This window comes from Trachypithecus francoisi, unplaced genomic scaffold (assembly GCF_009764315.1).
Source record: "Trachypithecus francoisi isolate TF-2019V2 unplaced genomic scaffold, Tfra_2.0 Lachesis_group11, whole genome shotgun sequence".
In the NCBI taxonomy this organism is placed as follows: domain Eukaryota; kingdom Metazoa; phylum Chordata; class Mammalia; order Primates; family Cercopithecidae; genus Trachypithecus; species Trachypithecus francoisi.
Window position 1 is genome coordinate 43,550,478 of NW_022681456.1, and position 15,981 is coordinate 43,566,458.

Sequence of the window (15,981 nt, forward strand, 5' to 3'; positions counted from 1 at the left end):
TGGCACTACCTAAATTTGAAGCCTTATCTCCTGCCATGGCCTACATGTAACCGAAGATTCAGATAGGAATTATGTTTTAGTGAGAACGCCTGAATATTAGCTCAAACTAACCCAGATTCAAATCCTAGCTCCACTGTTTACTTGCTGTGCCCAAACGGCCAAATTTTCCATTCCATTTGAACCTCATACTCTTAATCTATGATTTTTGGGGGGAATTAAATAATTAAATTAATCTAGCTCAGCTCCTAACACAAATTAGTTGTTCAACAAATGTTGGTTCCTTTCTCTTCCTCTCCAGAAACGTTACACTGTTTAGATTTTCTTGATCATGCCATGATTTATTTTCTACTTAACTTGTGTTATTGCATGCGCCATTCCCTTTGCCTAGAAGGCCCTCTCTTCACCTCCTCAACCCTTATGCCTGCCAGGTAAACTATTACACAACTTTAAAGAATGCAATTATCAGGAAATATTTCCTCAACAAGACCACGCTGCAGTCAGAGCCAGGTACTTCTTCCTCCAGGCCTTGGAAGCATTTTATTTTTGTGTCTATCACTTTATATCACAGATGTTTATTTATATCTGTCTCCCCAACTAAGCTGTGAGCTCATTAAGAGTTCTAAGTAATCCGCCGGGCGCGGTGGCTCAAGCCTGTAATCCCAGCACTTTGGGAGGCCGAGACGGGCGGATCACGAGGTCAGGAGATCGAGACCATCCTGGCTAACACGGTGAAACCCCGTCTCTACTAAAAAAATATAAAAAAAACTAGCCGGGCGAGGTGGCGGGCGCCTGTAGTCCCAGCTACTCCGGAGGCTGAGGCAGGAGAATGGCGGGAACCCGGGAGGCAGAGCTTGCAGTGAGCTGAGATCCAGCCACTGCACTCCAGCCTGGGCGACAGAGCGAGACTCCGTCTCAAAAACAAACAAAAAAAAAAAAAGAGTTCTAAGTAATCCAAATTGAGCAACAGAATGTCATAATTCCGAAGATATTTCAAACCGAGTTAATACAAGCAATCTAAATACATAATAACAAATATTATATTAATTAAACTATATTTTGTAGAAACAAACTATTCAATTTCCATAGCAGGTACTGGGAACACAAAGTATACCTAGACATTGTCCCCACCCTCTGGTGTTGAGAGTGAATCTATTGTGTACAAATTTAAATTTTCAAGTGAAATAAAATGTTAATCTGTATTTACTTGTTTTTTACGAAAGTGATGCAAATGTTTAATGAATTTTAAGTTTCTCTTTAGATCCACTATGTTCATCACCAAGACTTGTACTATTTATGTATGTCATCACATTTTTTGAAACAAGTAATTAAAAAGCCAATAAGGAAATTTATTGGATCAAATAAATGAATGTACAGTGAAGAACAAACGTAACAGCTTCTCAAGCAAGTCAATAATATGACTGAGGACCTATATTCTTTTCTTCTCTCCAGTTTTGTGATTGCAAGATAATTGCCAGTAATAAGCCAGGCTGCATGTTCGTTCTCCTTTCTCACATCTAAAGGGAAATAAAGTGTGCCTCTTCCCCAACCATGGAACAAAAGTCCTTCCTCAATCTGATTTGGCCAAAAGGGTTCACGTATTCAACCCTGAGCCATTAACTGGCTCCAGAGGAAAGTCATGAAATAATTGGCTTCGTTCTGGGTTCTTAAGCGGGTGCCAGCAAGGGGAGTAGGATTCTATGATTGGATACAGCAAATCAAAGTTCACCTGGAAGCTGAGGTCAAACTACACTAAAGTCACATACTGGGGGAGGGTAGAAAAGATGCTGGGAAGTCAAAGGCAACATCCACGTGCTACACTGTCGTAATTAAGTCATAAGAGAAAAGGGTGGTGAATCTTGAGCACACACAGAACTCACGGAAAATTATTGTGTTTTAACAGTTTATTAATGGTTATTATGGAGAAAAATGAACTGCATTTATGTTATTTTACTTGATTAATTCATTTAGTATTTCTTCCTTACAATAAAATACATTTGCAGAGTGAATGTATCTTCCCTCCAACCAATTTACAGGTTAAAGCTCTGCCCTCTAGTCCTCTAAGGTGATAATATTCAGAGGTAGAGTTCTGGGGAGGTAATTAGGTTTAGATGAGGTCATGGGGGTGGGGACCAAGATGGGATCTGCGCCCTGTCATTTAAGTGATCAATTTTTTTTTTTTTTTTTTTTTTTGAGAGACAGAGTCTCACTCTGTTGCCCAGGCTGGAGTGCAGCGGCTCCATCGCAGCTCACCACAACCTCTGCCTCCCAGGTTCAAGCGACTCTCCTATCTCAGCCTCCCGAGTAGCTGGGACTACAGGTACGTGCCGCCAAGCCTAGCTAATTTTTGTATTTTTAGTAGAGATGGGGTTTCTCCATGTTGGTCAGGCTGGTCTCAAACTGCTGACCTTGTGATCCACTTGCCTCGGTCTCCCAAAGTGCTGGGATTGCAGCTGGGAGCCACCACGCCCGGCCTTAAGTGATCAGTTCCATAGTATTTTGTTATAGCAGCCAGAGCATACTAAGACACAGAATGTGTGAAGTGTTTCTTTTAAAAAAAAAAAAAAAAACAACAACAACTAAAATCGACTTTTGAGTGTTCAACATCACTGTGGCTACAGGGTTATCTCTTTATTAATTATGTCAAGTACCTAAGTCACCCATCTTAATCTTTTAAACAAATAATCTCAATGTCCAACCCAGCTGTTACAGCTTATTCATTGGAAGCACTTTTTCAAAAACTCAAAAAGAAGTTTTTTGTTCACTAGAAAGTGTCTCATGTTTTTTGGAACTGTCTCTCCTCTATTGTCAATACATTGACATTTAAAAAATATGATTAATCAGTGGCTTTGATTTCTCAGGAATACTACTAGTGAAAAGAAAAACTATACTTTTAAAGAAATTAACTGAATTAAATGATAGAATCAAAACAATAAAAATGTACCCATAACATGGAGAACTAGCCTTTCCCTACCCCAACCCACACCCTCTTTTACCTCCACCACCAAATATGCACATACACACACACACACACACACACACCCCCTTCTAGAATTGAGAAGAGAATATACCATTAGAAAAAACAAGGTTTTCGTTCTCCAAATTAGACTTTTATAATGTTTTACTGAGCAAATGAGTATGCAATTCTCAGTTCTTCCTTGGCAGAAGAGGTATGCAACATCAGGACAGTCTCAGTTACCTGATTTGACACATGTGTATTCCATGGCTGAGGTCCCAGGGTTACAGGGTTGAGGAGTTAAGAATGAAGAGGAGATCAAATATCTCAAGAGTTTCTCTTTTCTATTAAATGTCTTTGGAAATTTGCTGTTAAATATAGGCTGTGACCTTCATTCACCCCCATAAAGGCCTCGATAAATGTCCTAGAGTTTATTTTTTAACTCTCATTCTCCCTATGACTGTTTAATTGCCATCAATTATCAGTTCTCATTGTTCCCTTGAACAATCCTTCTGTTTCTTACAAGGAACTTTTACTGATAAGGTCAAAGGATGCCAGGTTTCAGGTTTCTGGCTGAGAGCTGTCACTCACTTGTTCCCTTTTCTGCTATTTATGTTCTACCTTGATCCAGGCTAGTATGTCAAGGAAGGGGTCATCTCAGTTTTTTCACGTCTTGAATGTAAAAGAGGCAGACTTAGCTGTGAGATTCATTCTGCAGTGATCTAGCCAGGCCACTACTGCTATAGAAGCAACACAGAGCTGTGTTTTTGAGGAGGAGATTTCAACTATAGAGACTGCTAATCTTTCTTCTCCCTTCGGAAGAAGGAATGTTCCTTCCCACTGTTAATATCACACCAAGTTGGAAAGACTTTCCTGTTCCAAGCCCCCACCTCTTACCTCTAGTGTGTAGATTCATTAATTATAAAATTGAATGTCCTCAGAGAAGGTAATATCAAGCTAAGAAAAGTCTGCCAATGTGTGTCAAAGAACATCACTCTACTTCAACACACAGCCTAGTACTTCACAGAAGCAATATAGGATATACCTTGCAGGAGTTTGTTGTAAAGGTTGAACGAGCTAATTCATGTAAGCACTCAGAACAATGTCTGGCATCAAGTGCTCAGCTATTATTATCATGATAATGATGGTGATTGAGGCAGCCGGGTGTTGCAGAAAGAATGGTGTTCTGCAGAGCAAGAGATTTGGGTTTGAGTCCTGATGCTTCTGCACACTATGTGATATTGGACAAGTCACTCAAGCTCTGAGCCTCAAACTCTTAATTTGAAAAACAAGAATAATTTTACCTCCCATGCAGGTTTCTCAAGGGATGATAGAACCACATGTTTATATAAAGGTTTTTAGAGCCTTTCATGAGCCATGAAATGTGGTACAAATCATAAGGCTCCTGGACTGCAAGCACATGAGGACAGAGACCACATATAGAATCTGGTCAGATGCCTATTACAGAATAGGCACTCAACAATATGTGTTTCACAGATAGGAGTATCCACAGTAGAATCACCATTATGACTGTCATTATCTCCTCTCACTCAAATGTGTCCTTCCTTTACCAATATGTTTTCACTCATTCATTCAAGGCTGACATATAGCTACTAATGTTGCAAAGGCTGTGCCCATTGGTAAACAGTAACAACTCAAGCTTTGCCTTATTTGAACACTTGTTTCATATTTACTACTTGAACATAATACTCATAATGCCATGTAGCACATTTCAAAGCAATTTGAAGTAAATTTTCAAAACAATTTCCTATGTATTATTTTATCTGATCCTCACTATAACTCTGTGAGGTAGGTATTTTATCATTATTCTTACTTTACAGGTGAGGGAACTGACAAAGAAAAGAAAAGAAAAACTGAGCCCAACAGCAAAATGGCTCCTGATGGCCTACAGAATAAAGCTGAAATCATTTCACAGTGTAGCATCATGGTCAAAAATACACTGTAAAGCCACATTCCCTGGAATTCAAATTCTAACTCTGCCAGGTACTTCTGTGTGACACTGGGCAAGTTATTGAATCTCTCGGTGCCTTCGTTTCCTTACCTATAATATGGAAGTAATAATAGCACTTACCTCTAAGGTAGTTGAAAGAATTCAGTCAGTATACAAAAATCATTTAGAAAAGCCAAGCACTAAATGAATGAATATTAGTTATTATCATAATTTAGTCTGACATTCAGTATTGTCGGCAGTCTAAACTAAGACTATCTTTCAGATGCTTCTCCTCTGCCTTTGGATATATTCTATTGTCCAGCCATCCTCATCCACAGAAGACCTAACACAATCACAGATGCTTGAGAAATGTTTGTTGAAAAATAAATGAAGGAGGCCAGGTGCGGTGGCTCACGCCTGTAATTCCAGCACTTTGGGAGGCCGAGGTGGGTGTATCACAAGGTCAGGAGATCGAGACCATCCTGACTAACACGGTGAAACCCCATCTCTACTAAAAATATAAAAAATTAGCCAGGCGTGGTGGCACGTGCTTGTAGTCCCAGTTACCCAGGAGGTTGAGGCAGGAGAATCGCTTGAGACCAGGAGGCGGAGGTTGCAGTGAGCCAAGATTGCACCACTGCACTCTAGTCTGGGCAACAGAGAGAGACTCTGTCTCAAAAAAAATAAAGTAAGTAAATAAATAAATAAATAAAGGAAAAATGACAAGAAGGAAGACAAGCCATGTTACACCTTTCTCACTTTTATGCCCTATTCCCTTCATTAAAGCCACTACTGGCTTTTTAGTTTCTTCTAAGAGTGTATAGTATAATGACTTTTATAGTCAGCAAATCCAAGATGTTTTTTGTGTCTGGTCTAACTTGCTTTTTCTGAATTACTTCTGCTCATCAATATATTAACACCATAAAGGTTTCTCTTCCCCATCATAAACCACCTTCGAATATTTTGCGAGATAGTTTGTATACATTGCAATATGATGAGATGCCATTAAATTTATTTAATTTTTATTCTTGGCATATATTTATAAACAGAAATTATAGCACTGAAAGTATTTTTAAAAGTTTTCAAGCCTAGAAAATAATTGCATTCCATCTCCCTGCAGGGTTGAGGGTCATTGTGCTTCTCAGTGCTGAAAAACAAGGGAGGAAGAATAAAATTTCTGAACACTGTAATTTACCTACTCCTTCTGCCAATTTTTTTTTAAATTTATAGCCTTGTAAAAACTGATTTTGATCAGATCCTTTAACATTTATAAAATTTTTATTATTTATTCTTCCTTAGTATAATCCCTGCCCTTTATGCAACATAGAACCAGTATGTCAATAAATAATGCTATTAGTGTTTTAAAATAAGAATGAATATTTGATATTTTTGTACAGTGATTTTTAATAGCATGCTTGTATGTTTAACATATGTTGTGCTTATAGATACAAAACCTGACTATCCACTTCAATTTTAAAATATTTGTATTCAGACTATCAGTGAGAAGCTTATGTTACCACACTGCTTTCTTAGTATCTCAGACCCAGGCCTAGGTTTTGGTTTGTGTCTCTGTTTTAGTTGGATATTACATTACCCCTGGAAAAAAATGTCTCTATAGGTAGAAAGAAAGGGAGGAATTTCTATGTTTTATTCATTTCCTCTCCCATATGTGAGATGGCATTAGTTTCTACTTTACTACCTGATACAAATTTGGGTACATGCACAATACTCAAGAGAGCATCCTAGAAATTAGTTGAAGGAAATCAATATAATGCTTTTTTATCTTTTTTTGGCAGGGGAGCGGGGGAGCTAGTATTTCTTATACGACAGCTCAGAAAAGTAAATATTCTTGGCCCAAAACTTGGACTTAAGACTAAAATCATAGTCACTATGTTCCCATTATTTCTAATTCTAATATATTTTATTTTATGATTGTTATTTTTCATACTTTTCAAGCCAAGGCCAAGACTGGGGTCTTACTACCATCAAAATCACGGGAGTTTTGCCCACAGTAAAATTTTCAGCATGGGGGGAGGAATTTTTTTTCTTTTTCCCTACTGTCTATGTTTTTCCCCCCCATTCCTAAACCAAAATTTCAATGATAGAGCTGCCCAGTATTTTGTGCCTAGCTATTTTCAAAAATGGGACACATTTGATCCTATAAAAAGACATTTTATTTATTCAACGTGCTTATTTTAAATGGTCCTTCATTCGAGGTGGTATTTTTCTCAGGCATCCTACAGAGAAATTAGGTAAAATTTAATCACATTCCTACGGCAAAGGAGAAATTCTCCACTGTTGGCAGAATTGAAATTGTGAGTGTAAAATTATGATTGTATAATGACTGGTGATTCCATTGTTCTCCCAGTAGAGGGGTGGAACAGTTCTTTTTCATAGTCACTTCATTTATTGACTAGTTAACATAGTCATAAAATCCTTTGGCAAGGAACTGATTTTCTTTCTTTAAAATTAGTCAAGAATCTGTGGTTTTAAGTGGGCAAGAGGGGAGGATAAAGGGTCACTTCCTGGAGGCCTATCTGCTTGAACTGGTTAGGCAGTCTAATTTTTCCAACGGTAACCAGAGTGTGAAGGTAATGAGGTATCATGGTTCAGTAGTTCACACCCATGGCAGAGAGAGTTTGGACTTTTTCTCATAAGCTCTGTGCATTATTTGCAGGATACATTCAGTCATCTGAATTCAATTGGAAGAAGTTCAGTTCCCAAGTGTTAGAACTATCCTTATATATGAGGTGGGAGGTTTAAATGGAAATTTTCTAAAAAGTCGGTTTAAAATTGAATGTAATTTTTAATTTAAATAATATTTCTCATCCCCAGAAGTGTAGCAGCTTCCTAAATTACAAAACAGAAGAATCACACTAAGAGACTCAAAGAGATCACATCACAAATTTAAAAACAAAAACAAACAAACATAAAGAATCTCAAGAACAGAGACTCTTGAGTCTTGAGTTGAGAGCCATCTTTACAGCGCAGGTAAATGACTACTGGAAGACAATGGAGCTAGAATTTCCACTCTTCCTTTCCATTAGTAGGTTCCAATCTCCCATATACTCCTAATCCAATACGTGTAAAGTTTCATTCTTGTGAGTTTTTAGTGTGTAACAGAGTGTGTTTTATTGTCTCATTCTTGTGAGTTCTTAGTGTGTAACAGAGGTAGCCTGTCTCTTCTGGCCAAAGATCTCTCAAGATGCACAAAAGTGCCCCATTTCCCCCCACCCCACCCCTATTTCAGATAACCAAGCACCTTCTACAGTCCTTCGGGGGTCTACCTGTCATTAAGTGCTCTCTCCAGGGTGCTACTGGAGTTTGTCATCCAGGGTATGATGGCTCACAGAGGGTTTCCCGAAACAGATCAGAGTAGGATTCTGCCCTTATGTTGGGACAGCCAGAACTACTAATAGGTCTCCAAGAAGGGGTATAAAGTTGTATTTTCTAATCAAGTTGCTCTAGGCATTCATAAGAGGACCTACAATGCAACCTTCTTCTGGAGTCAGTGATCCTGGAACCTCTTAAATTATTGACAATATCAGAATTAACTTAGGGATGGGACTCAAGTATTAGAAGTGTCCCACTACCCGAGCTCTTCCCTTCTTTCCCTTCTCTCCCCAACCCCACCCCCCTTTCAATAACAATAACAAAAAATTGACAAAAACTTTCAATTCTCCTCAGAATCCAGCTCCTCTCTTTCATTCCAACACAAAAGAGATCATGCTATTTCTCGTCACCAATATTAGAACTTAAGGGCCCCTCAGGATGTACCCAGCCCAGGCCATAGAACATCAAAGACCTGTACATTCTTCAGAAGAGCAAGAAGGCATGCATGCCATTTCTTTCTGGCCAATAACTCCCTTTTCATCTACCTCCTATGACGCAAGATACTCAGGGAGACTTCTTGGTACAGAAATGAAAACAAAACTCTAGGTAAAGTCTCAGCAAGTCACCCTCCTAGCTTAAGTTTTTGATAAGATGCATGTGACAGGAAAGGAGAGTTGCATCTGAAGAGAATCAAAGCAAAGTCCCCTCTTCTTCAAAAAGGAAAAAAGGATAAAACAAAGAGGAGAAGAGAGATGGAGGGAGAAAGGGAAAGAAAAAGAGAAAGGAGGACAGAGAGGTAGGAAAAAGAAGAGAAGAGAAAGAAAACAAGAAAAATACAGAAGGGCTCTTAAGGGAGGAAAAAAGGAAAGGTGAAAAGAAGAATAAAATTTTAATTATGTGATAAAATGTTTGAAAAAGCAACTCTCTAAATTATTGGCATTTTTATAGTGGTAATATGACGGACAACACTTGTCATAAAATGCTAAGGTGACACTGTAAGTTTCAAAATAATAAAAGGTGCTCTTGCTGAAGCATGTGATAAGCCCCATACCCCATGAGCTGTAAAAGGGTACATTAAATCTGGTCACCCTGCCTAGGCAGTATAGGATTGCACACCCAGGACTGTTCTACTGATGACGATGTTGTTGAAACCCTGCCAGCTGACTTTTGAACATGGTGCCTGTGTAACCTAATTCCTTATTCATTAAACAGTCTGTTCCCTCAACAAGCAGTTTGTGTGCCCATTATCTTGATGGGACTCAGGTAGGATTGCCTCTGTCTTCACACTTGAGTTTGCAATGTCCCTGATGACAACATGGATTCCTACCATACAAGCAAACAAAGCAAATGTATTGAACTCCCAATTGAAAAAGATAGCAAATCAAGCTTGCTAAATCTTCATTTAGCTAAATAAAGCTAACTAAAATCTTTCTCATAGAAGATTAGGTTATCATTTTTAGGGTGATGATCATGAATATTAATTTCTCTACAAGGACTGACTAGGAATGTCCCAGTTCCCTAATGGGAAATTGGCAATTCTTCAAACCAGCAGAAACCCATGTGGTCAACCATTTCAGTTTGCCAGGGACTAAGGGATCACCTAGGATGTGGGACTTTCAGTACTCAAACTGGGAAAGTCCCAGGCAAACCAGACAAGTTGGTCACCCCTAGGGAAACTCCCATTACTCACCATTCTCCTTTCGCCTTCCTCAGACTTGCAGCTCACAGGCTATCCTCAGAGTTCTCTAGGATTGAGCTTCTACTTTGATTTTCACAAACATCTATTTATGTAACCTGCCCCTCCACTGGACACAAGGGCAGAGAGATGTCTCAATCATTTTTATGTCCCAACGTCTGGCTTAGAAGAGCTTGCTGAACTGAGATAGCCAAACAACTGAGTTGATCTTCTGCTGAATGTCAACTGAATGGGGACTGTGATATCCTCAGGCAAGAACTGTATTTTCTGCACAGTGTACACACTCCCTGCCTCCCTAAATTAAACTTAGCTTGGACAGGACTAGAATCTCTTTTAAAGCTTCACTTTCTCACATTACACTATGTGATTTTCTGAAGACGCTTTCATACACTGGTAAAGAGTGCAGTTCAGGAGTCAGACTAACCTAGATTCAAACTCAGGCTCCATAATTCACCATCTCTGTAACCTTAAACAAGTCATCTAACATCTCTGTACATTACTTTCCTCGCATGTGTCTCTCATCGTGCTATTGGGAAGACCAAATGAGACACCTACATGTAGACTGTTTAGCTCTTAGTTTTATGGTAAGAACCAACACATGGTAGTTATCATTATTCTACTTGGAGTTTTCTTTCTAAGCACCAAGGGAGCAAAGATGAGACTAATTGGAAAACAATACATATAATAAGATCTCCCAAAGTTTTTTTTTTTTAAGCCCAGAGGCTCCACCATCATGTTTTTTTTTTTTTTTACACCAAATGTGCACTCTTACAATTATGATAATCTGTCTATGCCTATAATGAGCACAGTACTATAATAAAAGGCAAAAATCACCAGCAACTCTACTAGGTACACAGCAGGGAAGGGGAAAAGCCTCATCTCCCCACCCTACCCTCCATTTTATTACTTAAACTTCCCATTATGTGAGCCATTTATTCAATTTTTACTGAACTTTTCACAAACCAGAAAGCCACTGGAGTTGGTCCAACCACTATAAAATTTTACTGCTCTCTTTGTTATTGCATAATAATTCCTAAGAGTTAACGTTTTACTTTTCTTCTAAAATAAGGGATTTGCTTAAAGCAAGAAATCTCATTATTACTACTAATGATACTAAACCCAGTACTTTATTGTTCTACCAAGAACTGATAAATTATCAGAACAAAGTTTAAAGTTATGAGTAAAGCACAAGTTATTGGTATAATATTATATTTTCTCTTTCTCCTCCCCCTTCTCTTCTTCCTCCTCTTTCTTCTTATTTCTAATTACATATTTATGTTTATGTACCCAAGGAGTACATCATTCTCTGGGGATTCAAACTGAAACAACACAGAAATAATACTTATTCAATCATAAGTGCTTAACGTGCTTTATAATGATGTCTCTTTCAAAATGCTCTGTTTAAGTCTGTTCATAAGATGCTCCCACAATAGGTATTTCTGATAAAATACCACATATACATTCCCCAGAACAATACACTCTGCAAAACACGCACTAAAAATAATGCAGCTTATATAAAATAAAGAGTTAACAGAAAACCACTCAACACTCATGCAATTTTGAGAGTTCTGAGAAGGTGGTGGTAATACCATAGTTTTTGAAGCCCCCTAAATAAATCTTTCTTCAAAACAATAACCAATTAAGCTACCAAAACATATATAACAAAATCAAATGACAAGATGTCCTCTGAATTCCAAAATCCAAACAGGAAAAGACAAAACATCATATATATTTGCAATCTTATGACAAAATGAAGTCTGTAAGAAAAAAATATATATAGTATATAATTATATTTGCTGTGACAATATATCTATATTACAACTATAAAAATGGCAGAATGGGGACACTATCAGAAAAGTAGAATAATCTTGATGATTATCTTACAGTTACTAAAAGAAATTAAATCCAATTATTTTAATACTGATTAAATTGATGCAGAATACTAGCTAATATCAATATATCTTATAGAATGGACTCAACAGACAACAAAGGCAGGGTCAGAACTGTAATGGGTAATTTTTTTAAAGTTAGTATAAAAATTAAAACAAAAGAGCAAGCCTTTATTAATACCAAAAATATGTACTTTAAAAATACAAGAAACAAATAAAATGAACCACCTAAAGACACATTCTTCAGTGAAAAAGGCAGAGCAGAGAAAACTGTGTAATATGTGCAATATTTTAATTAAATTGTTTCTGACAACCTTGAGAACCAGGATTCTCAGCACAGAAAAAAAGAAGACGTAAGTGTAAGGTAGAAGAAGTTAAATTTTAAAAACTTGTGTTCCTAAATTTGAACTGGAAGTATCAGTAATATAGCTTATCTTTTTAAAAGATATATTTCTTAAAATATGTATGTTATGTATATATGTATATACACATAAACGCACACACATACATACATACATGATATACATATATCCATTAGCATTCCTAGGTCGGCATTATAATTTCTAATACCATTCTCAAAAGACTAAAAGGACTGGGATAGAAAATATACAAGATGAGTCTGCAGCATCTTGTCAAACCAGACAGCAAGGAAACTATCATAGGCTACAAGGTTTGTATCAGCAGGATGCAAGAGTCAACTTGAAGAAACTCCTGTTCCATTTCACAAAAACTGGGACAATTTGAGCATTAATAATTTTACAAAACGCAAAAAGTTTAATAAAAAATACGTTTGAATTCATGGGGCATAATTCTACTTACAAAAACATATACTTGGTGACCACTGGTTAAAAAAAAGGCAAAAAAAAAAAAAAATCAAGCCTTTATCCAGGATTTCATATGTGAATTGAATTGCTATATAATCAATAAGGAAAATTTCACTTATAAAAGTGTTTCAGGTAATAAGTGAAGAAGAAATCATAGAATTAGAATATCACATTTTTGCAAATCGTAGTGAATTAATGGTTCGTTAATTGAATATCAGTAGCTGCTGAGATCACCAAAAGAGAGCCAACTAAACATCTCATGCCTCATGATAGAAAAGCACAGAATCAGGCCAGGTGCAGTGGTTCATGCCAGTAATCCCAGCACTTTGGGAGGCAGTGGCAGAGGATCACATGAGGCCAGGAGTTCAAGACCAGCCTGGACAACATAGCAAGATCGTGTTTATACTAAAAAATTAAAAATTAGCTTAGAGAGGTGGTGAGTACCTGTAGTTCCAGTTACCCAGGAGACAGGGGCAAGAGGATCCCTTGAGTTCAGGAGTTCAAGGCTATAGTGAGCTATGATTGCACCATTGCATTCCAGTCTACGCAAAAGAGAGAGACCGTGTTTTGGAAAGAAGAAAGAAAAGAAAAGGGAAATGGAAAGGGAAGGAAGAGAGGAGAGGAGAGGAGAGGAAGTTCATAGCATCATTATGAAGTAGTCATATCAAAAAAAAGTATCTAACCTGAATTTAATCAAGCTCATATATACAACTACCAACTTGCAAGAAATATGAAAGATGTAGAAACTTGTTAATATGCCCTGCAGGCATGCAATCAGCACAGTCAAGACTGTGGGAAACATTGCAAGACAAATAACTCAGTTTGTTCTACAAAGAAACCAGAAGGGGTAAAAAGGATGAAGAGAGAATCTACGATTTAGAAAACATTTAAAAGACATATCAACCAATCACACTGTGTGGCTTTGGCTTGGATTTTAATTTTTAAAAAAAGAATCACAAAATAATTATGGCATTGATAATATAATTGAAAACTTGAACACTTACTGGATACGAATATTTTATGACATTAAGGAATTATTTTAATTTCTGGCTTTGATGATGGTATTGTGATTATAATAACAACAAAAAAACTTTATCTTTTAAAGATACATACTTAATACTTTATTTTATGAATAAAATCATACCATGTCCAGGACTTGTTTCAAAATAACATGGGAGGTGAAGTAGATAGGGACTTAGATGAAAATTTATTGTCTATGCGTGGATAATTGTTGACCCCAGGTGATAAGTAATGGCAATCAATTATACGATTCTACCAACTTTTGCATAATTTAAAAATTTTTCACAACGAAAGGTTTTATTTTTAAAATGAGGTACACCTTGACATATATTATCTAGGTATACATGTTCCAAGTTCCAGGTCCTACAAATACCTGAAAATATAATACAGTATAAAATTATTTATCACGATATTATTCACCCTTGCGAAAAACACAGAAATCTCTGCCAAATTGTGTGATATTATCAGTTTAAAAGAAAAAGAACCATACAAAGCAATGTTTCTATAGTTAGTCTCTGAACTTCAGGAGAAAAAAAAAGTGGTTTTATACATCAATAGCTGTGCCAGATAAACTCACCTCATCTTTTCGGGGGGCAATCTGTCCTGGAAAGATAATTTAGCAAATAATTCCAGAATGTATATAATGGGCCGTTCCCACCTGTATCCTCTTAAAGGATGTGGATTATGTTTCTGCACCTTTTACCCTAGCGCTTCCATGACCTTAACCTTCCTTGGGAAAACTATGGCAATTTAGTCTCTGCAACTGAGGAGACTGCTTCAACAATGGAACTGGCATCAGAAAGGTTTCCATGACATCTGAGTGAGAAGAACTTAAGGGCAGTGGGTGGTGTTTGTGCCAGGTCAGATGGGTACTCTCAGGAAGCCTCATGGTGTCCCTGCTGCCTGTGTGCCAAGAACTGGGGGAAGGTAATGCAACAAATGCCCTGAGAGAGAGCCACAGGCAGGAAGCTCAGCAGAGTCACCTAGTCTGCTCCTATCAGCAAGGGAGATGCTGAGGGCCCAGAAACACTTTCCAAAGGTCTCTAAAACATGTGTCCATATATATAAAGCATTTATACAAGGAAAATCTCTTTTATAGGCATATATTCTTAATACTGATTCTGTTTCCATAGTTTCATTTACAGTTCAATGATATTCTAGAGGGGAAATAAAATTCTGTGTTTTCTGTATTTGAGTTACGGACCAGAAAAATACATAGAATATTTGACTTATTCTGTATGTGATTTTTATGGCAAAACCTCTCAATAAAACACTGCCAGGGTTGCATTGCCAGTAGCATTATTCCAAGGCACTTTTCTCATGATTGTCATCACCACCATTATCATCATCATCTTAATTACTATTCACTTAGCACTAACTACATGCTAAGCCAACATATATTGTTTCCAGGGAGATATATTCTTCCACAGTGTTTCCACTTCCACTTCTTTGCAGGTGAAAAAAGCATTGTGGACTATAAATAAATGAAAGTAAAATTATACTATTACCTTCAATACATTATTTAAATTTAAAAATAAATTTTTCTCAGGCTTTAGTATCATAATGCTTACAAGTTACTTGGAAACCAGTGCATCTCACTGTATTGTAATTAATGTTTGCATGTCTGACATTTGCCTCCATGATTCTGTACTTCAATAAGGATAGGGACCAAGTCTACCTAACACAGACTTGTAGACTCAGAATCTAGCACATAGCAGGGGCTCAATTCATATTTTTCAAATGAGTAAATAATTAAATAAAAAAAGAGCAAATAGAGCTCACAACTGATCACATGCGAATTGCACCAAGACATGATGTTCAGTCATTCTATAATACTAGAAATAGTTTACTTATTGTCTAATTTAATCCTCATGAAAACTCCTACAAGGAAGACACTATTATTATTTCTATATTACAGATAAGGAAAGTAGGTCTCAGAGGGCCTATGAGACTGACCCAACGTCATGTAATGAAACAGTAAAGAGTCAGCCCATCATGGCTGACAGATTCCAGAACTCTTGGTCTTTCCACTGCCCCAGACCCCTTCCTCAGAGTGTTAGGCTATCTCCTTAAGGGTGGAGAAAACTGGAGACTGTTAAAAAGATTCCCACATTTACGAATTGGATAAGGTGACCTCACAGTCACATCCCAGAGCAAGGACACTGTCCCATAAAGCAGAGCAACTGCCATGAAAGTCTAATTTTAAGAAAAATGTTAAAATGTGTTCACATTCACACACATTTGCCTGTGTGTGGCTTTGGGCTGTGTTCTTTATTTTGTTCTAAACAGATCTTTTTTCTCTTAGTCACATTTCT

The 15,981-nt window shown here is 37.3% G+C and overlaps 1 long non-coding RNA gene across 1 annotated transcript in view; it reads right to left on the bottom strand.

Moving 5' to 3' along the window:
* Positions 1–14,391, bottom strand: part of LOC117089643 — a 36,413-nt gene extending 22,022 nt beyond the window's left edge. Inside the window, exon 1 of the long non-coding RNA XR_004439687.1 lies at positions 14,244–14,391. This is a non-coding gene — a long non-coding RNA (uncharacterized LOC117089643). The remainder of the gene's footprint in view (positions 1–14,243) is intronic.
* Positions 14,392–15,981: the final 1,590 nt, after the last annotated feature.